Source organism: Cervus canadensis, chromosome 31, assembly GCF_019320065.1.
Source record: "Cervus canadensis isolate Bull #8, Minnesota chromosome 31, ASM1932006v1, whole genome shotgun sequence".
In the NCBI taxonomy this organism is placed as follows: domain Eukaryota; kingdom Metazoa; phylum Chordata; class Mammalia; order Artiodactyla; family Cervidae; genus Cervus; species Cervus canadensis.
This window is the reverse complement of record NC_057416.1, coordinates 21,929,944-21,951,178: the sequence shown is the minus strand read 5'-3', so window position 1 is coordinate 21,951,178 and position 21,235 is coordinate 21,929,944. Positions and strand designations below refer to the sequence as shown.

The 21,235-nt window shown below is 38.5% G+C and overlaps 1 protein-coding gene across 7 annotated transcripts in view; it reads right to left on the bottom strand.

Moving 5' to 3' along the window:
• The window catches only part of DLC1 (DLC1 Rho GTPase activating protein), a 415,436-nt gene that overhangs the window by 180,288 nt on the left and 213,913 nt on the right, over positions 1 to 21,235 (bottom strand). The window lies entirely within an intron of this gene.

Genomic DNA, 21,235 nt, shown 5'->3' with positions numbered 1-21,235 from the left:
CTTCACATTAGTATTGGAGTTTCAGCTTCAACATCAGTCATACCAATGAACACCCAGGACTGATCTCCTTTAGGATGGACTGGTTGGATCTCCTTGCAGTCCAAGGGACTCTCAAGAGTCTCCTCCAACACCACAGTTCAAAAGCATCAATCCTTCGGCGCTCAGCTTTCTTTATAGTCCAACTCTCACATCCATACATGACAACTGGAAAAACCATAGCCTTGACTAGAAGGACCTTTGTTGACAAAGTAATGTCTCTGCTTTTTAATATGCTGTCTAGGTTGGTCATAACTTTCCTTCCAAGGAGCAAGCGTCTTTTAATTTCATGGCTGCAATCACCATCTGCAGTGATTTTGGAGCCCAGAAAAATAAAGTCAGCCACGGTTTCCACTGTTTCCCCATCTATCTGCCGTGAACTGATGGGACCTGATGCCATGATCTTAATTTTCTTAAATTTTGAGCTTTAAGCCAACTTTTTTACCCTCCTCTTTCACTTCATCAAGAGGCTCTTTAGTTCTTCTTCACTTTCTGCCATAAGGGTGGTGTCATCTGCATATCTGAGGTTATTGATATTGAATAAATAGAGACATATACCATGTTCATGGATTTGAAAACTCAAAATTGTTAGGGTTTTCTCCATAATAATCTCCCCTTAATAATATATAGATTCAACATGGAAACAATGAAAATTCCATGAGGTTTTTTTTAAAACTTGACAAGCTGATTCTAAAATGTATTTGAAAATACAAACAACTAAATGCACCTAAAAGACTTTTAAAAAGAAGAGCAATTTTAGATGATTTACACTACCTGATTTCAAGATTTACTATAAATCTTCAGTAATCAATTCAAGAAAGGATGATACTGATTTAAGGATAGACATATAGGCCAATGGAACAAAATAAAAATCCCCAGAATAGGTCCATACTACCCATTCAGTTGATTTTTTTATAAAGATGCCAAGGTAAGCCAGTGGGGTAGGATAATTATTTTCAAATGTTGCTGGGATAACTGGGTAACCATATGGGAAAAATGAATCTCCACACTTACCTCACACTTTAAGCATTAAGTCTAAATGGACCATGAACCAGAAACCTAAATGTAAAACTCTAAGACTCAGGAGAAATTTTGTGACTTTAAGTTAAGCAAAGTTTTCCTGCTGCTGCTGCTGCTAAGTCACGTCAGTTGTGTCCGACTCTGTGTGACCCCATAGACAGCAGCCCCCCAGGCTCCCGCCCCTGGGATTCTCCAGGCAAGAACACTGGAGTGGGTTGCCATGTCCTTCTCCAGTGCATGAAAGTGAAAAGTGAAAGCAAAGTCACTCAGTCGTGTCTGACTCTTCGCAATCCCATGGACGGTAGCCTACCAGGCTCCTCCGTCCATGGGATTTCCCAGGCAAGAGTACGGGAGTGGGTTGCCATTGCCTTCTCCAAAAGCTTTCCTAGGCCTTCATAAACATGAATCGTAAAAAAAGGAAAGAGAGAGAGAACAAAATAGAACAAAAACCTCTGTTCTTTTAAAAGGACCGTGAAGAAGAGAAAAAGACAAGTTACTGGCTGGGAAGAAATATGTGTAAAGCATATATCATAAACAACTTGTTTTTGGAATGTATGAAGAATCTTATGATTCAATAACACAAAGGCAAATAACCAGACTTTAACAATGGAACAAAAAATCTTCATTAAAGAAGATATATGAATGACCATTAAGTACAGTTAATGATGATTGGCCTCACTAGGGAAATGAAAATTAAAAGCATACTGAAATATCACTACTTACTAAAATTAAAAAGATGAACCATACCAAGCACTCTTTTGGAGAGAATGTGAGGCAACTGGAATTCTTACACATTGCTGGTGGGAGTGTAGAATGGACAGACAGCTGTCCGGAGATGAGCACAGAAATTGAGGAAGCATTTAGAAACATCTAAATCAATCCTGAATATTCATTGGAAGGGCTGATGCTGAGGCTCAAGCTCCAATACTATGACCACCTGATGCGAAGAGCTGACTCACTAGAGAAGACCACTATGCTAGGAAAGATCGAAGGCAGGAGGAGAAGGGGACGACAGAGGATAAGATGGTTGGATGGCATCACCAACTCAATGGACATGAATTTGAGCAAGCTCTGGGAGATGGTGAAAGACAAGGAAGCCTGGTGTGTTACAAGTCCATGGGGTTGGGGTTGCAAAGAGTTGGACATGACTGAGCAACTGAATAACAACAAAAAAAATAGTGTTAGGTGGGCCTCTCAGGTGTCTCAGTGGTAAAGAATCTGCCTGCCAAGCAGGAGATGTGGGTTTAATCTCTAGGTCGGGAAGATCCCATGGAGAAGGAAATGGCAGCCCACTCCAGTATTCTTGCCTGAGAAATCCCATGGACAGAGGAGCCTGGTGGGCTATGGGGTCGTCAACGAGTCAGATACAAGTTAGCAACTAAACAGCACAGCGTAGTATAATAGTTTGACAGAGTAATTCTATACCTGTTGAATCTAATGATAACATACTTTGCCTTCTATTTTTTTTTTTGTTTTCCCCCAATTTTATTTTTCCGGTGCTTTTTCATTTTAAAATGGTATATGTCCACAAGAGATTAAAAAAACTGGTCACCATAAATAGTTTGGGAAACCCTGCTCTAAATGTATGTATAATATACCTAGAGAAAATAACTGCTTGAGTATTTCAAGGGGTGGTAATTTAGCTTCCTTGTATCTACATGGAGAGGGGTTCCCTGGTGGCTCAATGGTAAAGAATCTGTGTGCCAATGCAGGAGGCATAAGACACTTGGGTTTGATTCCTGGGTCAGGAAGATTTCCTGGAGAAAGAAATGGCAACCCACTCCAGTACTCTTGCCTGGGAAATCCCAAGGACAGAAGAGCCTCTAGTTGGCTACCAGTCAGGGGGTGGTAAAAGAGTGGGACACAACTTAGCAATTAAACATTAGACAACAACAACAACAATCTACATGGAGAAAAAAGGTAAAACACTGTTTCATAAGTGTTTGATTAGCCTCTAAATTAAATAACTTTCATTATTTGCACATTTCTTGCTATTTGTTATTTACAAATAAAGTAACATAGGCAGCAATAATATCTGAAGTTGGAAATTGAAAAAAAATGAAAGGACATAAAAGTATTTTTTTGCCTTTGGAATTTCATGCACAATAAGAGGTTCATTTCTGCCACCAAGACTATAGATCATTGGTGATACAAGCACATCCAAACCTGAAATTTTTTTAAAAAAACAAAGGATGGATGGTGGCAGAAAAAAAACCAGGTAATTTTGACATTTAAGTGTAAAATATAATTGTTTTAAAATAAGCCTCCTTTTATCTAGCTAGTTTTTAAGAAATGGTTAGCATTTTGTAGAAGGATGATTTGCTCTAAAATTTTTATTGTTGTTGTTTAGTCATTCAGTTATGTCTGACTCTTTGCAACCCCATGGACTGTAACCCACCAGGCTCCTCTGTCCATGGGATTTCCCAGGCAAGAATATTGGAGTGGAGTGCCATTTCCTTCTCCAGGGGATCTTCTCAACCCAGGAATTGAACCTGCATCTCTTGCTTTGGCAGGAAGATTCTTTACAGATGAGCCCCCAGGGAAGCCCCTAAAATCTTTAGAAGCAGCTATTTTCTTTAGTGTAAAGACACTATAAAGAAAGCTGAGCACTGAAGAATTGATGCTTTTGAACTGTGGTGTTGGAGAAGACTCTTGAGAGTCCCTTGGACTGCAAAGAGATCCAATCAGTCAATCCTAAAGGAAATCAGTTGTGAATAATCACTGGAAGGACTCATGCTAAAGCTGAAACTCCAATACTTTGGCCACCTGATGCGAAGAACTGACTCATTGGAAAAGACCCTGATGTTGGGAAAGATTGAAGGTGGGAGGAGAAGGGGACGACAGAGGATGAGATGATTGGATGGCATCACCGATGCGATGGACATGAGTTTGAGTAGGCTCTTGGAGTTGGTGATGGACAGGGAAGCCTGGCATGCTGCAGTCCGTGGGGGTCACAAAGAGTTGGACATGACTGAGCTACTGAATTGAACTGATTTTCTTTAGTTCCCTAAATTCGTCTGTTACCTCTTTTTTATCTTAATGGTATCACTTATTACTTATTGTCATGAGCATGGTTGAATTATAATAAAGCAGAACTCAAGTTTTAAAAGTGTATCACCAAAACAAAAACATAACCCCAAATCTTCTGACTTTTCTCTAAACTCATGACTAAATTCCTTGTGATTAAAAGTATTAAAAGTCCTTGATCAGTGTTGACTATCGTTGTAATCTAATGGGGTTTTGGTATTGTAGTGCATCATTAAAAAAAAAAGTTTCTGCCTCCTTTTTGCAAACTACTTAATAAAGAGTTAAGAATGAGGATGTCTAGATTTTTGCAGCTGGGGTAATACCACTGATTAATTTGAAAAGATTTACTATTCTTAGTGAAAATTAAAATCACTCTCTGAGGCCTGCTGGAGCCTGGACTCATCCCATTTTTTCCTATCTTCTTTCCTTCCAAACACAAACTCTGTGCTCCAGCTGGCCGGGCCACACCATTGCATCACCGTGCCTTGTGTGTTCCCATGAAGCCTAACTTTGCCAACACCACTTTCCTTGCCTAGAGATGTGTCAGATCTTCCATTCCAGTTTTCACAGCTTTCTGTTTCCCCAGATTTTCTCTGGATCATTCCAGCCCAGGTGTCCTCTCTCAGATAAAAGTCTAGAGTCTCTTGACTATCTCACCACTTAGTCATTGCTACATATCTTGCCCAGCAGGCTGGAGGCATTCTCAAGGGATGTGTCCTCAAGGTCTGGAACAAGGAAACTCTGTGCTGCCTCAACAGAAGAGGCAGGAAAAGAAGCACGTATGGACACCCCTCGTTCACAGACCTCCCCTCCGGCCCCGATCCCTGGTGCTGAGTTTTATAGCGGGGGGAGGAGAGAGAAAGAGGGTCAGGATGGGCTGACATTTGGCTGGACTTGGATTAACCTGGAATAGGGATAATAGGTTCCATTGAGGGAAAGCTAAAGACTGTGGACTTACTAAAGAACTATACTACTTACATCAGCTGTCAGCAATATATGGCAGTGATTTTTCAGTGTCAGTTGGGCTTGTTTCTAGGATTCCATAAATTATGTATAAACTACTTATATCATTCCTTCATTTCCCTCTCTGACCATGACCCCTGAGATTTATTCCTTTTCCCCAAAGTCATCGAGTCTGTCTGCCATCTGACTGTCCAGAATTACCACTGCACAGGTTACTTCTTCACCTCCAAACACCCTCCATCTCACAGAGGGTGGAATTTCTGTTATGTGGTGCTTGATAATCCTTGCTGGGCCATTCCAAGATGAAGATTAGCCCTAGGAGAGGACGAGGCGGGTGTGGAGAAATTTATATCTAAAACAAGAACCTGGTTCAGATAAACATCTTATTGAATGTGAGGGGCTTCCCAAGTGGCTCAGCAGGTAAAGAAACTGCCTGCAATAAAGGAGACACAGGAGACACGGGTTCAATCCCTAGGTCAGGAAGATCCCCTAGGGGAAGGCATGGCAACCCACTCCTGCATTCTTGCTGGGAAAATCCTACAGACAGAGGAGCCTGGCGGGCTACAGTCCAGGGGCTGCAGAGTGGGACACGACTGAGTGACTGAGCATGCTGAAAGTGAGTGGTGGGACAACCAGGGCCTCCAGTCTTCATTGCAGACTCTCTGTTCTTTTTTCCTCCTCCTGTCATGTCTGCATCTGGAGTTATTTCCACTGCTTTAAAATGCTGTTATTTGAATTTGATTAGCAGTGAGTATGCTGGATAATATGTGAAACTATAGGACACAATAAGACACCTCTGATAACTTTGCTTGTTTCAACCAACTTTTCATATGTATCATTTCTCTCACCTTGACCATAAGCTCTCCAAGGCTAGTGTTTTAAATAGTTTTATAACCACAGCATACTATTTGGTAAAAGTAGATATTCAGAAATATTTCTGGTTTTATTTATGATAAAATATGACCTTTCTCGAGTCTTTTAGTGTCAGGATAATTTTCCTTAAGGCTTAGGCTTTTGTTATGCTGTACAAACTTTGAACTATGTAACGAAATTCATGTGCATGTGGAAGAATAAATGTGAAACTTTCACTGACATTAAGCAATGATCCTCAAACTTTAGTACGGATAAGAATTCCCTGGAGAGTATGTAACATTTAAGATTCTTCGGTCTAAGATATTCTGATTAAGGAAGCATGAAGGAATATGGGAACCTGGGTTTTAAAACAAATATTCTAGAAAATTCCAGATGTAAAAGCTGGATTTAGAAAAGGCAGAGGAACCAGAGATCAAATTGCCAACATCCACTGGATCATAGTAAAGGCAAGAGAATTCCAGAAAAAAACATCTATTTATGCTTCACTGACTATGCTAAAGACTGACTGTGTGAATCACAACAAACTGTGGAAAATTCTTAAAGAGATGGAAACACCAGACCACCTTACCTGCCTCCTGAGAAATCTGTATGCAGGACAAGAAGCAACAGTTAGAACTGGACATGGAACAACAGACTGGTTCCAAATTGGGAAAGGAGTACATCAAGGCTGTATACTGTCACCCTGCTTATTTAACTTATAGGCAGAGTATATCATGTGAAATGCCAGGCTGGATGAAGCACAAACTGGAATCAAGATTGCCGGGAGAAATATCAATAACCTCAGATATGCAGATAACACCACCCTTATGGCAGAAAGCAAAGAGGAACTAAACAGCCTTTTGATGAAGGTGAAAGAGGACCGTGAAAAAGGCAGGTGTAAAAGTCAACACTCAAACAGTGAAGGTCATGGCACCCAGTCCCACCACTTCATGGCAAATAGGGTAACAATTGAAACAGTGACAGACTTTATTTTCTTGGGCTCCAAAATCACTGTGGATGGTGACATGAAATTAAAAGACACTTGTTCCTTGGAAGAAAAGCTATAACAAACCTAGACAGCGTACTGAGAAGCAGAAATATTACTTTGCTGACAAAGGTCCATCTAATCAAGGCTATGGTTTTTCCAGTAGTCAGGTATGGATGTGAGAGTTGGACCATAAAGAAGGCTGAGTGCTGAAAAATTGATGTTTTTGAACTGTGGTGCTGGAGAAGACTCTTGAGAGTCCCTTGGAAGGAGATCAAACCAGTCAATCCTAAAGGAAATTAACCCTGCATATTCATTGGAAGGAAGAATGAAATCAGTCTGAATTCAGACTGATGCTGAAGCTGAAGCTTCAGCAGTCTGGCCACCTGATGTGAAGAGCTGACTCATTGGAAAAGACCTTGATACTGGGAAAGATTGAAGGCAGGAGGAAAAGGGGATGGCAGAGGATGAGATGGTTGTATGACATCACCAGCTTGACAGACATGAGTTTGAGCAAGCTCCAGCAGTTTGTGATGGACAGGTAAGCCTGGAGTGCTGGAGTCCATGTGGTCACAAAGAGTTGGACACAACTGAGCAACTGAACAACAACAATTCTTGAAAATGTTGAAGCGTACTTCAACATCTTGCATTAAGAGAGTATGGTTTTATTTTCAATTAAAAATGCCACTTTTCTTTCAAGCAGAAGATTATTAAATCTTCTTTATGTGCAAGTCATTCAAAGATAAATTAGACATTGGTTTGATTATATAACATGAAAAAATAAGCCTTAAAAATCATAACAAAAGGCATAAAAAGATAAACACTGTATGAGAACTGTAAATATAATATTGACAGATCTGGTAAAAAGGGCTGCTTTCAGAGTAGTGGAGAGCTTAGAAGCTTTCAAAGAGGAGGTGTATAAAGTAATTTGGAGATAGCATGAAAGGAAATTTTAGGAAAAGGTAACAGGAGTAGTGAAGACTCTGAAGTAGAAAGAGCAGGATGTGGAGAGTATATGCATTCCTGTGATGGAGTCTCAGGGGCGGTTGGAAATGAGGTGGGCAGTTTGACTCACTGGGGCTGGACATTATGCAGACACATCTTTATTTGGATGAGACTTCTAAGAGAAAGTGTAAGGACAGACAAGAAAAGAAAATCCAAACATCAGTGCCAAGTAACTCATTTAACATTTAGGAGGGGGCTCAGTGAGACAAAGATTCAATCATAAATATTATTTGTTAATTACATTAAATAAGATATTAATGAGTCCTATGATGTGAATAACGTAACTTTATTTCTATGTGCTCTATGATATTAACATCTATGATTTGAGGCAAACAAAGTTAAGACTCACAAATTGGAAGATTAACACCAATATTCAGTCTAGTAAAATAAAAATCAAAGCACTGTCTATCTAATGCATTTCTAAAATATAATTTCATATAATTGACTAGGTACTTTATATATATACATAGACATATATTTTTTACCATCTATATAACTTATGTAGACACTTAAATATAAACCAGGCTCAATTCTAGAGAATCACAAAAATGTTATAAAGTATTCCTTTGCTCTCCTTCCTCTTAAAAACAAAACAAAACAAAAATCTGAAACCCCTAAGGGTTAAATAACTTCACTAAAGAAAACAAAAAGGAGATAAGCTGAAGTCATGGGAAATGGTAGAGAAAGAGCAAGAGGCTGGAAACCTACCACAGATGGAGCAAAGATTTTCCAGATGTGGAATTCTTCCTATGGATCTGCGCTGTCGGCCTGGCTCACTTAAGTTCTACCAGGAAAGAAAATGCAACCATGGCTTCCTTCTATCTGCAATCTAACTAAACCTCTTTTGCTGAAATTTTATATTTTGTTTCCTCTAAGAAAAAGTCTTGCTATCTGTGATCTGCAGTTAGTTTTTAAAAACTGGCTTCCATTCCAGATGGGAGTGCTTTTGAAACACCCGAAATTATTTGTCTGTGTGTCAGAATAGCTCTATTGCGAAAGTCATTTCTAACATTTCTTTGTCACAGTGCTTGTGTCCACATCACAGAGGGCCAGGGAGCTGCCTGCATGTGAGGATGGTGGGCTCACTGCTCTGTTTATGTTCTGCTGTCAGGGACCATCTGGGAGCACGGCTCCTGATTAGCTGCAGAGTGATGAGTGCCATCTCAGAGTCAGGGTCACATGTTAGAGCAAGATAACTTGTTTTTTTTAAGGTCCCCAAATTTGGTACTCGAAAATATTACCAAACAATGAAAGTTTCATGCTGTAATAAATAAGCTGGTGTTCTGATTTACCCAAAATCACAAATTTAGAAAACCCTTATATCCCCCACCTGGCTGAGCTGGGTCTTACAGAGATGAAAGTTACTGTTTTCATGACTGCAGCTAGAATTCAATCATTGGTGGTCTCAGAGGGGGAAAAAAATCATAGAAATGCCTCCATATCCCATAAACATAGGTGACTTTTTAAGATTAAAAAAATACTGAGTCATAAAATATAGGTAAGTTTAATAGAGTTCAGATTTTTTTCCTTTTAAAGACATTTTATTTTAAAAAATGTATCAACTGTCTCACTCCCCGATTATTTATTTGTATGCTTCCCTCTTTTGGTTTTACACTGCTAACTCTTATTATTTAATATCTGACATGTGTTAATCATAGTCAGTGGAATAAGGAAATGTGAATATAGACTATAAAAATATGAAATTGTTGAGGGCAACAGCACTTGACTCAAATGAATTACGATGCAAATTAAAAACTGAATGGCATGGTCAGGATGACGTTAAGTGATTTTAAAAGGAGATGATTTATTTGGTCAAGGGGAAAAAGACAATCAACCCATGAATCTCATAAATACCAGATATAATGGTTGAAGGTGACTGAAAATGGAGAAACACGTTCTATGGGCTAAAAGGTGATTATGAAGTAGTGATAGAGTTCTGTAGCCTAAAATGGCAGTATAACTGAAAAACCGTAATTTTATTGAACTTTCACTATATATGCAGTTCTTGCTAGATGTTTTAGACTAAAATAAATCATAAACAGGAGACCAAAATATTCCATGGTTCTTCATGGTTACTGCATATTACATATTTTGAACATGTATATGTTCATATTATACATATATATGAAGAAGAAAACAGTGTTATAAGACAAGTAAAATAGATAATTGACTATTTTTGATACTAATTATATTCAGTAGGGATTTGGAGAAGGATGTCTAATCATCTGAATGCAAAGAACTCATTCATGTTGATGATGCTGTTTAGTCGCTAAGTTGTGTCCTACTCTTTGTGACCCCATGAACTGCGGCACGCCAGGCTTCCCTGTCCTTCACTGTCTCCTGGAGCTTACTCAAACTCATGTCCATTGAGCCAGTGATGTCATCCAGCCATCTCATCCTCTGTCGTCCCCTTTTCCTGCCTTCAATCTATCCCAGCATCAAGGTCTTTTCTAATGAATCAGTGCTTCACATCAGGTGGCCAAAGTACTGGAGCTTCAGCTTCAGCATCAGTCCTTCCAATGAATATTCAGAGTTGATTTCCTTTAGGATTGACTGGTTTGATCTCCTTGCTGTCCAACTAAAAGCCTGAGATGTGAGGACACAGAGATACCCTGCAGACGAGGGGTGGGGCCCTCCTGAGAGTTGGGACTGATAGAAGCAGTTTCCTTTTCCATCTCATTCTCTAGTTTGCATCATCTCTACTCTTCTTTTTTGGGGTCAGTTACCCCTTTACCCCACTCCTCTCTGCAGAATCATGTTTCCTCTGTGACTCCACCTAACAGTGGAATCCAAAACACCTGTTACAGGTTGACTGAGTTTTTCTGGCTCATAATATGAAGAAGGAGAGAGAAGGAAGAGAAGGAGGAGAAGAAGTGAAAGAGAGAGAGAAACAGATTGTCCACTGTTCACTCAATGTATTCTCTGGCCTTGAGTCACATGTGTCTCTCACCCCAGCCGCCTGCCCCCAGTCCAATGGACTCTGGCCATGGGTTAGGATGGGGGGAGGGAGGTCACAATGTACATAGGCTGCCACTTCTCAGGGAAGAAGATGAGCAGTGACATCTGTCTGATTCAAAGGAAGAGCTTGCCCAACAATAGAGCAACTGAGATTTTGGGCAAAAAATAGCACTCAGGCAAATCCTTGAAGGAAGTGTGTGATTTGGAGAGAAAAACAATAGAACAGTGTTTTGGGAACAGTAAACTTCAGGAGCAAAGGCATAAGGAGAGAAATAAGTGGACCACATAAACTACATGAACTATTAGAGTTTTACTAATTTCAGTCATACTTTTATTAGAAGACTCAGGGGCGGGAGACGTGGTGCTGTTAGGTGGGACAAGGTGGAGAGAGCATCAGCTTTGGAGCAGGAGAGAGTCAAGTTCTGTGAGCTTAGGGTGCGCTAAAGATGATGTCGAGGAAGCGTCTCTTCTCAGAGACCATGAGGTAGGTACACAATAAATAACAGCTGTGGATAACACATTCAGTAGTAGTATCTTTCTTTTGAAAACATGAAGACATTCTGAAGGAGAGAAATGAAGTAATCACAATCAATGGCTAAGAGAAGAGGGTCACTTTTGCCTAAAGAAGAAGGGATAAAAGTTTACAAATGTGCTGGGTGCAATATATTTTATGATCAATGAGTTGAAACATTTTTACACTAAAAGTGTGTTAAATAAGCTCCTTTAAATGTGGTATATTCAAGCAATGCAGTGTTAACTTAGTTCTAGTACTTAGTACAAGAAACAAGCTATTATATGATGAAAAGACATGGAGGAACCTTACATGCATAGTTGTAAGTGAAAGAAGCCAATGTGAAAAGCCTACATGTTTTACCACTGAAGCATCACATAGAATAGCTTCCCTGTCTTAAAAATCCTCTGTGCTCCATCAGTTCATGCCTCCCTTTCCCCAACCCCTGACAATTCCTGATCTTCTTACTATGTCTGTAGTGTACTTTAAATGAACTTTATATAATTTGAACTGTACTTTCCACTCAGTTTTCCTGTGAACTGAAAATTTCTCTAAAAAAATAAAGTCTATCAATTCAGTAACCCCCTCTTAGGTGCACAGCACAGTGCAAAGTGTTTTTGAAAGAATTCTTACAAAACTGTTGGGAGGCAGAACACTCAATGGACAATGGCAATCCACATATGATTAAGAATGAAAATGACCGTAACAGACTGTATATGCTGTATCATTTCCAAAAGCAGGAAATTAATATGAGCAGGAGTTGTCACAGAAGACTACAGTGAAGGTCGGACCCAAATGAGACCTTGGGGGATGGGGAAGTTAAATTTCTGGAAGGGAAACAGGAGGAACAAAGGTCAACTTATATAGAAGCAAATTCAGGAGAAAAGCAAGGTTGCTACTGTGGTTACAGCGGAAGGTGCAAGTTAGGGGGGGACGGGAGATAAGGCGGGATAGGAAGGCTAAGGTCTGATTAAGGAAAAATTTGTTCATCAGCCTGAGGAACCTTGGCATTTAACCACTACCTGCAGCATAGTGGTTAAGAACATGCACTCTAGCCTGTGTTGCTTGCTTTGAATCTTGCCTCAGCAGTGGTGTGACTTTGGTTATTTTAGGAAACCTCTCTGAGTCTCAGCTTCCTCATCTCCCTAATGTGGAAAACATTACGTCTACGTTATATGCTTGCTAGAGGATTAAATTAAGTCATATCAATAAAGTGCTTAGAAAAGTGCAGGCACAGAATAAATGTTTGATATTATTATCCATTCAACCAGTCATTTGACAGACATTAAGTTAAAAACCTCCTAAGAGGCTGGTGCTATACAGGTGCAGGGAAAATGTCTGCCTTTCAGGAAATCACAACACAGCAGGGAAAACACTGGATAAATACACAGAAGACCAGAGACTTAAAAAGGGTAGATACAGAAGTGATGAAGTGTATCATGTTGTTCTCCATTTATCTATTTCCTCAAATCCATAGAAAGAACAGATTTAACATTTATTTTAAGAAGAAGTTTATCACCAGGATTAACATAATGTTGTAGGTCAATATGCTGCAAAAACAAACAAACTCATAGAAAAAGAGATCAGGTTTGTATTACCAGTGGTAGAGAGAGGGAATTGGATGGAGGTCAAAAGGTTCAAACTTCCAATTACAAAATAAAGTAAATACTAGGGATGTGATGTACAACATGAGAAATATAATTAACACTCAGTGGTGCTCAGTGGCTTCAGTCATATCTGACTCTGCGATCCTATGGGCCACAGCCTGCCAGGCTCCTCTGTCCATGGGATTCTCCAGGCAAGAACACTGGAGTAGATTGCCCTTCCCTTCTCCAGGGGATCTTCCTGACCCAGGGCTCAAACCCACATCTCTTACGTCTCCTGCATTGTCAGGCAAGTTCTTTACCACTAGCGCCACTGCTGTATGTTATACAGGAAAGTTATTAAGAGTGTAAATCCTAAGAGTTCTCATCACAAGAAAACAAGTTTTTCCTATTTATTTTCTATCTTTATGAGAGGATGGATACTCACTGAACTTCTTGTGGTAATCATTTCATGATATATCTATGTCAAATCATTATGCTGTATACCTTAAACTTATACAGTGATGCCTGTCAACTAAATCTCAAGAAAACTGGGAGGGAAAAAAAGCAGTTTATAATATTAGCAGTTGGGAGTCACTGGAATATGTTTTCTGGGAAGCACAATGGTTAGAAAAATTAAGACAAAAAGCAAAACCCCAGTTTGGTGGGCAAGTGAGGGCTTTTGATGACCATTTTGCTTAAACATCACTTGTAGAATTCTAGAAGATCATTTGTACATGATAACAGTAGTCAGGGCAAAATAGTTTCTTCTATTCATGAACCATTCTCCTGAAATGGCCAAACTGGTACTCTGGACAGCCTTCATATAACAATATGAGCACCAGCCTTTTCTTGGGAATTAGTTACTTTACTATGATTGTAAATTACTGTCTGAGATGTCCCACTTAGATAAGCCATATCTCAAAATCATACTTTAATTATAAAACAGAAATACTTATAGATCAATCTGGAAGAGATATTGATCTCAATCTTTTGCCTATAGAAACATAAATCAAAGTCCTTAAAACCAATGGAGGATCAAGAAGAGAAGAAAAATATAATCACACCAGCAGAATTTTTGGTCATTTCATACTCATGTCAAAGTAATACCTCTTATATGTACCTTTCCAGGGTAAATGGCACCTTTCTAAAGAAATTAGAATAATATACAATTATCTTGTGGGCACATATTTGTGTGTATATTCAAACTATTAATAAGAGTAACTGAACTGCAAACTGCAGACTCTATAAAGGTAAATATTTGAAGGGATCAGATGATCAGATATGATTTTCAAACTAAATGCAAGCTGTATTGCTTTGTAAATAAAATTGATACAAAGAGGCCTTTTCATAAATTGTCTTTCTTCAGGGGAGATTAAAAATGACAAATGAACTTTTCTACTAATCAAAGGTCAATGTCAGTTAAAATATGGAAATGCAGAACTGCCTCATGAGCTGGTCCAGGTAGTTCATAGCCACCTCTTCAATGCTGACAGCCATTCTTTCAAGGGATAAAGTCAGATAACAAAATGCTCACAAGACTTTTTAGAGGAAGAATTTTCAAGCTTGTCAAATACTGTGAAAAGCTATGGTCACTGATAGATCAGAGATGAACTAAATGCCAGTATGAGTTGCTTGGTAAATCACATAAATGGATTGATTTAAAACTGTTTCTTGAGCATCTGCTCTGTGCAAGATCATATACTGGGTGAGGGCTGACAAAGATGAAATGAAGGGTTTATGCCTTCATGGAGCTCACAGCCTGATGTGGAAGAGAATTCATGAATAGCAATACATCATAGGAATCATTAAATACTGTAAAAAGATATCATTTTTGATAACCACTCCAAGTGCAGGAAGCAATATTTGAATTGCTACTTGTTAAAAGAAAAATTATCATGCACTTGTATTGCTTGTAATATAATTGAGAAGAAAAGGAAATACATTTGCTTGGTTCTGGTGATACAGTAGCTTTGTTTTACCTACTTGGTAATAAATGGAATACCAATAGAACATTAAGAAACAGACACTGGAAAATATCCTATGAATTCAAGATCTTTGGCATTTAAGAATAACTTACTTATATTTTTCACGAATTCTTTAATACCTGAAAGCTAATGTGTTTTCTCTCAACAGCCCAGTCAACCACAGCCAACTTTTTCATGGATTAGTTTACATTAGGTTTTAGAAAAACTGAGAGGTTATTTGTGGGCATACCCTAAATTCCTTTCTCATAAAAAATCAGGCAAACAGAGACCATAATACTAAGAAAAGTAAAATAAGTGAGTATTTATAAGCCATTCGTAAAAAAATTAATGAAATTCATTTTCTGAGAGTGAAAGGAAATAAAGAATTTGGAATGTTGGCCAAAGACCAGTCCAGCCTGATAAAGACAATTTTCAGATCCTGTTTAACCCTGTGAAACAGCTGGGGGTCTTTGCAGTACAGAAAGTGTTTCACCTAGAATAAAAATTATAAGATTCTACATTCGGCTTTGGGAGTATTATATTTGCAGATTTTAAAAATATCTAATTTATCCATTCATTTACCAAATATAGGGCAACTACAATAATGCCAGGCATTGGAAACACAGAGCTGAATGAAACAAAATTCCATCTTGCAAGATGCTTAGAGTCTAGTGAGTGAGACAGCCCTAAAACCGACCTGATTTGTACTAAAATGGAGACACAGAATAGGGCACAGTCTTTCAAAGAAGAATGCTGAAATCGAGCAGTCCTAGTTTTGTCTGTCAAATCTTTTTGGATCTATCAATATTGGAACACGACTTAGAGTGGAATCTTACATTGCATGGGTAGGTCTCTGAATTAAAGAAATGATAATAAGACTGGAAAAGGAGGAATATCTTCGCGTTTCAGTTTTTTTCTTTTTGTTATCTTCATTTTCCTTTTCAGTGGTCAAAGGCAGCCAAGAAAATTAATACCAAAAGGCACCGTGTCTGGGCTTTGTTATTTATTATGTTTACAAGGAGCTTGTAATGAAATTGTGAAAACCTTGTTTTCCCCCCTTACACATGTCACAAACAAGTGCTTGATTTCTATGTTCTGTGTTGCCACAATATAAAGTTTAGACAGACTATGAATCTGTTATATGCCTCTGAAAGCTATCTTTCACAAGTGTTTCAGGCTATAATCATTAATTTTCTTGATTTTTAACATTTTCTGACCAGAAAACAACCTAGAGACAGGCAAACAAACATCCGAAGAAAAATGACCAATGAATGTAACCAAAGTTCAATTCTGAATCATCTTTCTCAATGGTGCCCTTTGCACATTTGTATGGAATAGATCCCCAAATAACATCATTAATTAATTACCTAGTTGAGATACTTGGCAGTTGTGTGGGTACCAGGCATAAAGAAGGGAGTTGAGGCGGGGAGTCAAAATGTTTTAGAACCATATTAACTCTAAAGATTGAAGCCAAAGCATTTTTGTAATTATAATTAATTGGTTAACAAGTATTTACAGAGCACCTACTATGTGCCAAGAGCTGTTCTAATTACAGAGCACACAAAGATGATATTCCTGATCTAGAAACACTCATTGCCTAGAGAAGAGATCATACAGAAAAGCAAGATGACAAAACTGTAATTGACAACACAGAGTTTTCTAGGAGCACAGAAAAATCAAGGACTATTCCTGCCTTGGAAATAATTCATGAAGGAGGTGTTATTGTTGGACAAGTAGAATTTTCAAGACAAAAAATGCAAAAAAAAAATTGTTATTTTTGGCTCATGATTGTGGTATATTTTTTATGGGTTGCTCTGCAGCCTAACAAAATTTGTGTTATATGATTTAACTTTAGAATGAGAGATTTCATATTACTCCCTATGACTACTTTTCAAATATGCTTAGAGAGTCACATTTTGGTGACTAAAAAGCAATGGTAATTTTCTAATTTACATGTCTTTGGGCAATAGAGGACACGTTCTAAATAGTAAGGATAGATATTTTTCTCCCCCATGTGATTAAATGAAACTCTATTCATTTATGATAAAGATAAACATCGTCCATCGCTTCTCTTTTTCCTGAATAAGTCATTTCTCTTTTTCTCCCTCTATCTCCACCTATCATCTGTATTTTTAAAAAGGCAGTTGCATAATCTACATAGAAGTAGAAAGATCAAAGTTAAAATGGGTTCTGTGGTTGTATATTATGGCTGAAGTTGGACAAACCAACCAACCAACAAACACAAAGGAATAGAAAGAAGAGAAAATATTGGTGGGTTTATCAGTGAAACCCCTAGCAGGAAACAGATGGCAACCTGGGTAAATTGAGGGGAGTTTAATAACAGAACTATTGATAAAGGTGTAGGGGAACCACAAGGCCAGAGGAGAGAATGATTTAAAGAACAGAGGAATTTGGGTGGAAAATGCCAGCTGTGATTCCTCGGGAGGCAGATGGGGGAATAAATGACCCAACCTCACAGCCCTACTGTCCTTCCAACCATTACTCTCCTGTTGAGGCTCCTCGCTGGTGCAACAAGAAGACAGAAAAGAGAGCAGCCCAAGCTTCTGCCCACACTGGTCCACCTCCAGATCACAGAACTGGGGAGAAGGAGGGTGGAGGGTGAACTAGAGGGGTGACATGGGCATATCCAGTGCAATACACAGCATCCAGATTACAAATGGCCAATGATGTCAAGCAGGAAAGTTTGATCTTATCATGCAATCAGTAAGGAGGTTAACAAAAAGCTGAAGTAGGAATCGACATGATCAGGTGATGCTCTTCAAAGATAATTTTGGTGACAGTGTAGAGAGTGAACCGGTATAATGATAAATTAAGGCAGGGAAACCAGTTCTGGACGCTGTCTCCAAAGTCAGTGCAAAGTGGAGGGCTGCTTTAAAACAACAGCAGGGAGGATGGACATGGGATGATAGGACGGCAGTATTGACAGGACTATATGCAGGAGGCGAGGGAGGGAGGGGGGTCGCTGAGTAGACAGGATCCAATCACCCCAGCATCTAGGACATACATTTCTCAGGGAGTAATCTTTTTGTGAAAAATCAAAGATTATCTATTCACTTGAGAGAATTTCACATTAATAGAGCTAAGAATTTCTAGAGATGTTAAAATATGGACAAGTCTGCCTACACTGTGATAACCTCTGTCTGAGTGAACTGACTCAGAGGCTTCCGGAGAAAGTGATCTCTTTCTTCCACATGGACAGCTGCTCAGCTGTTAATTGGTGCCCCGAGGAAGTGTTCAAGAACTCTGAGCAGACACGGGCAGGAGTAACATAGCTAGTCTCTCTGGCTTGCACACGTGGTAGTTATAAGCACAACTCATTATCACAAGACACAGCTACCATTTTTTAGAGCCTACTTTGTGCCAAGCATTGTAGCCTTACAACATGGCAGCTTCTTTATTTATTCTCTAGAAATGGGAAAATGAAGAGGTTAAGGAACTTGCTCAAGGATACACAGGCAAGAAGCAGATGTGCTGGAAAATATACCAGTGGCTTTGGGCTCACTCTTTACAGATTCTGGTGGCATAAAGGAAGCTAACTGAAATTATTCTGTGTTGGATACAACTACACATACTGATACTTGTGTGATTAATTCTGATTTTTTAAAACAAAATGTATTGGACTCTTAGATCTGAAGAACGCACATTCCAACATAGAATTTCTTGAAAACAATATTTTTATTTGATTCTTTTCTTGTGAGGCTTTCTGAATAACTTGGCTTAAGAATTTTTCTTTGAGAAGAGGAAAAGGAGGATGCTGGCCCAATGCAATATTCTCCTCTAGAGTTTGAGTTCCTTCTGGGCAAGAACCATATCTTGTTCATAACAGCTCCCTTGATAAAACCTAACATGATGCTTAGTGCATGTTGCTGTTCAGTACATATTTGTGGAGTAAATGAACCAATGGGATGCTGTTTAACAACAACAGTCTTCCTTTGGAGGGTTTTGTCATCCCAAGATGGCAGAGAAGCAGCAGAATGATTCCACTAGGCTGAATTTATGTAGCAACACAGATCAGAAGAGAAGACAGCTACTTAGACCCCACACTGGGGCAACCACACAACTGCAACTTAAGAATTATTAATAGCATGCTCCCTAAATGATTTTGTTCAGAGCTTCACAAAGCCTGGTGGAGCTGGTTCCAGTTGGCTTGGATGAGAGGTCACACAGATTAAAATAGACTTTCTTAATAAGAAACAATAGGCTACATTCATTTAGCCAAACAAAAAAAAAAAATGACAGGCCTTAGGGGTGGGAATGAAGCTTAATCCTATTTAAAGGCTCAATTAACCCCCAGAAGGTTGAGTAGGTCCTCTGCCTTTCCTGTCACTCCTCTGTCTAGCAGAGCTTAAAAACAAAGATTCATAAAAAGGAATAAAGATATTCATATTTGTATGTAAAACACTCAAAATATTTTAAATATGGCATAATAAATTTTAGAAATTTAGGAAATTGATTAGACTTTCATAGTCCTTTAAAACCTTTTGAAATGAATCATACTCTCTTTTGAATTGGCAAATCTGTTGCAAACTGAATAAAATATTCAAACATAAGCCTCTATCTTAACATATAAATTCATTGATTTAAAAAACCATTTCTTTCTTGTATTTATGTACTCAAACAAAATTGTATTTCCTCCTTCTTGTATTTCCAATTATATTTCCTTATAATATACTGTACATTCTCAAGAAATCTAAATTAGAATCCATTCTGGAGTGAATTTCAATCATTCTAATGTTTTAATGCACAAAAGCCAGGTTCTGCTCAAATCAGCCCATCCTGGGTTAAACGTCTGAGATGGGGCATCCGGGGGTCCGCTTAGGTCATACATACGAATTAGTGCATCCGACCTTTCACAAATCATCTGTGAATGAAATTTATCAACTTTAAAAATTTCTGCCCCAGGAGTGTAAAAATGACCCAAAGAGATAATTAAATAGTGACACTTAATTTCAGGGTTTTGTTGTTGTTGTTGTTGAGGAGGAGGAAAACATCTGGGATTATGGCTTTTAAAAAGTGGTGTGTGCATTATATGTATGTTTTCTGTTTAATTAGCTCTTTGTTTTAATAAAAATGTCTTCAAGAGGAGCTTGATAACTGAGGTGCTTCTCCCTAGCACACTGACATCATTTTAGTGGCAGAAAAAGTCTTCACCTCTTCAGTCTCTCAAGCAATGGCATTTCCAGCCTTTCTCCCCCTGCCCCTCCAGCCAAGAATTCCTATCCTAATTTTCTCCTTGGGGTATGGAAGAATGTGCTGATTTTCTGGAATAAGATGACAACTTTGCTCTGTTACACCCTTTGTTTAAATGGTAGCCAATCCTGCAAATTACATAGAATGTCACAACACAAGATAAAACACAGCTTTGGCTAACTTCCTTTTTCTTTGTGATGCAAATACGCTCTTCACCATTAATGTTTTGTTCTAAGGAGATAGCTAATATATTAATTATTGAAGGTATTAGAGCTCGGTAATGGTAATTTGAATCTGTTTAGTATATATTATTAGTCCAGCGCATGATACCAACACATGATAAACTGAGCAGTTTTTCTCTTGAACTGACACAAGATACCAGTTCCATGTTTTTCTTTTATTTAGAAGGTTTACCTTTCAACATATTAGACAGAAGAGGCTAGACACAGCCTAAACAGAGGAGAACACTTTAGCTCTTGGAAGGACATAAACTATGAAAACTTGTGTGTGAAAACTATCTGGCAGCAAAAATCGAGTCACTGAACTTGACACAACATCCCCCATAAAACAATCCTATCAGAACAACTCTAATGCATTAGTGTAAAGTCACCTGAAGTCATGACATCTTTTAGATGATTCTATAAACTTTTAAGTTGGCTTTTAAAAATTACACACATCAAAGAGCTAAGTGATGTGCTTCAAGCTTGGTAAAGCACCTTTAATCTGTTTTTTAAAAAGATTTTTTTTTTTTTTACACAGAAAACGTAAGACTATATTGAGGATGATCAACAGATTGTTAAAAAGCATACCATTCCACCAACCTGAGTCTAATTTTTCATATTTCTGCATTTCTCATTAATCCTCATCCACTTCCCATGATACTGTTAAATAGTTATAGCACAGAACACAGAAATATATTATCATTTTTCTCTAATGAACTATCCATATCACTTCACAATTATATTTTTGATGGCATGACATAATCTTTAAACAAGCACATCTTTTTCTAGGACTACTAAACAGGCTACTAAAATTTTTAAAAACCCTTCATAATCTTGGTCCCTCAGTAGCTTCAGGGGACTGGTTCCGGGACTCCCTGGTGGACACCGAAGTCCAC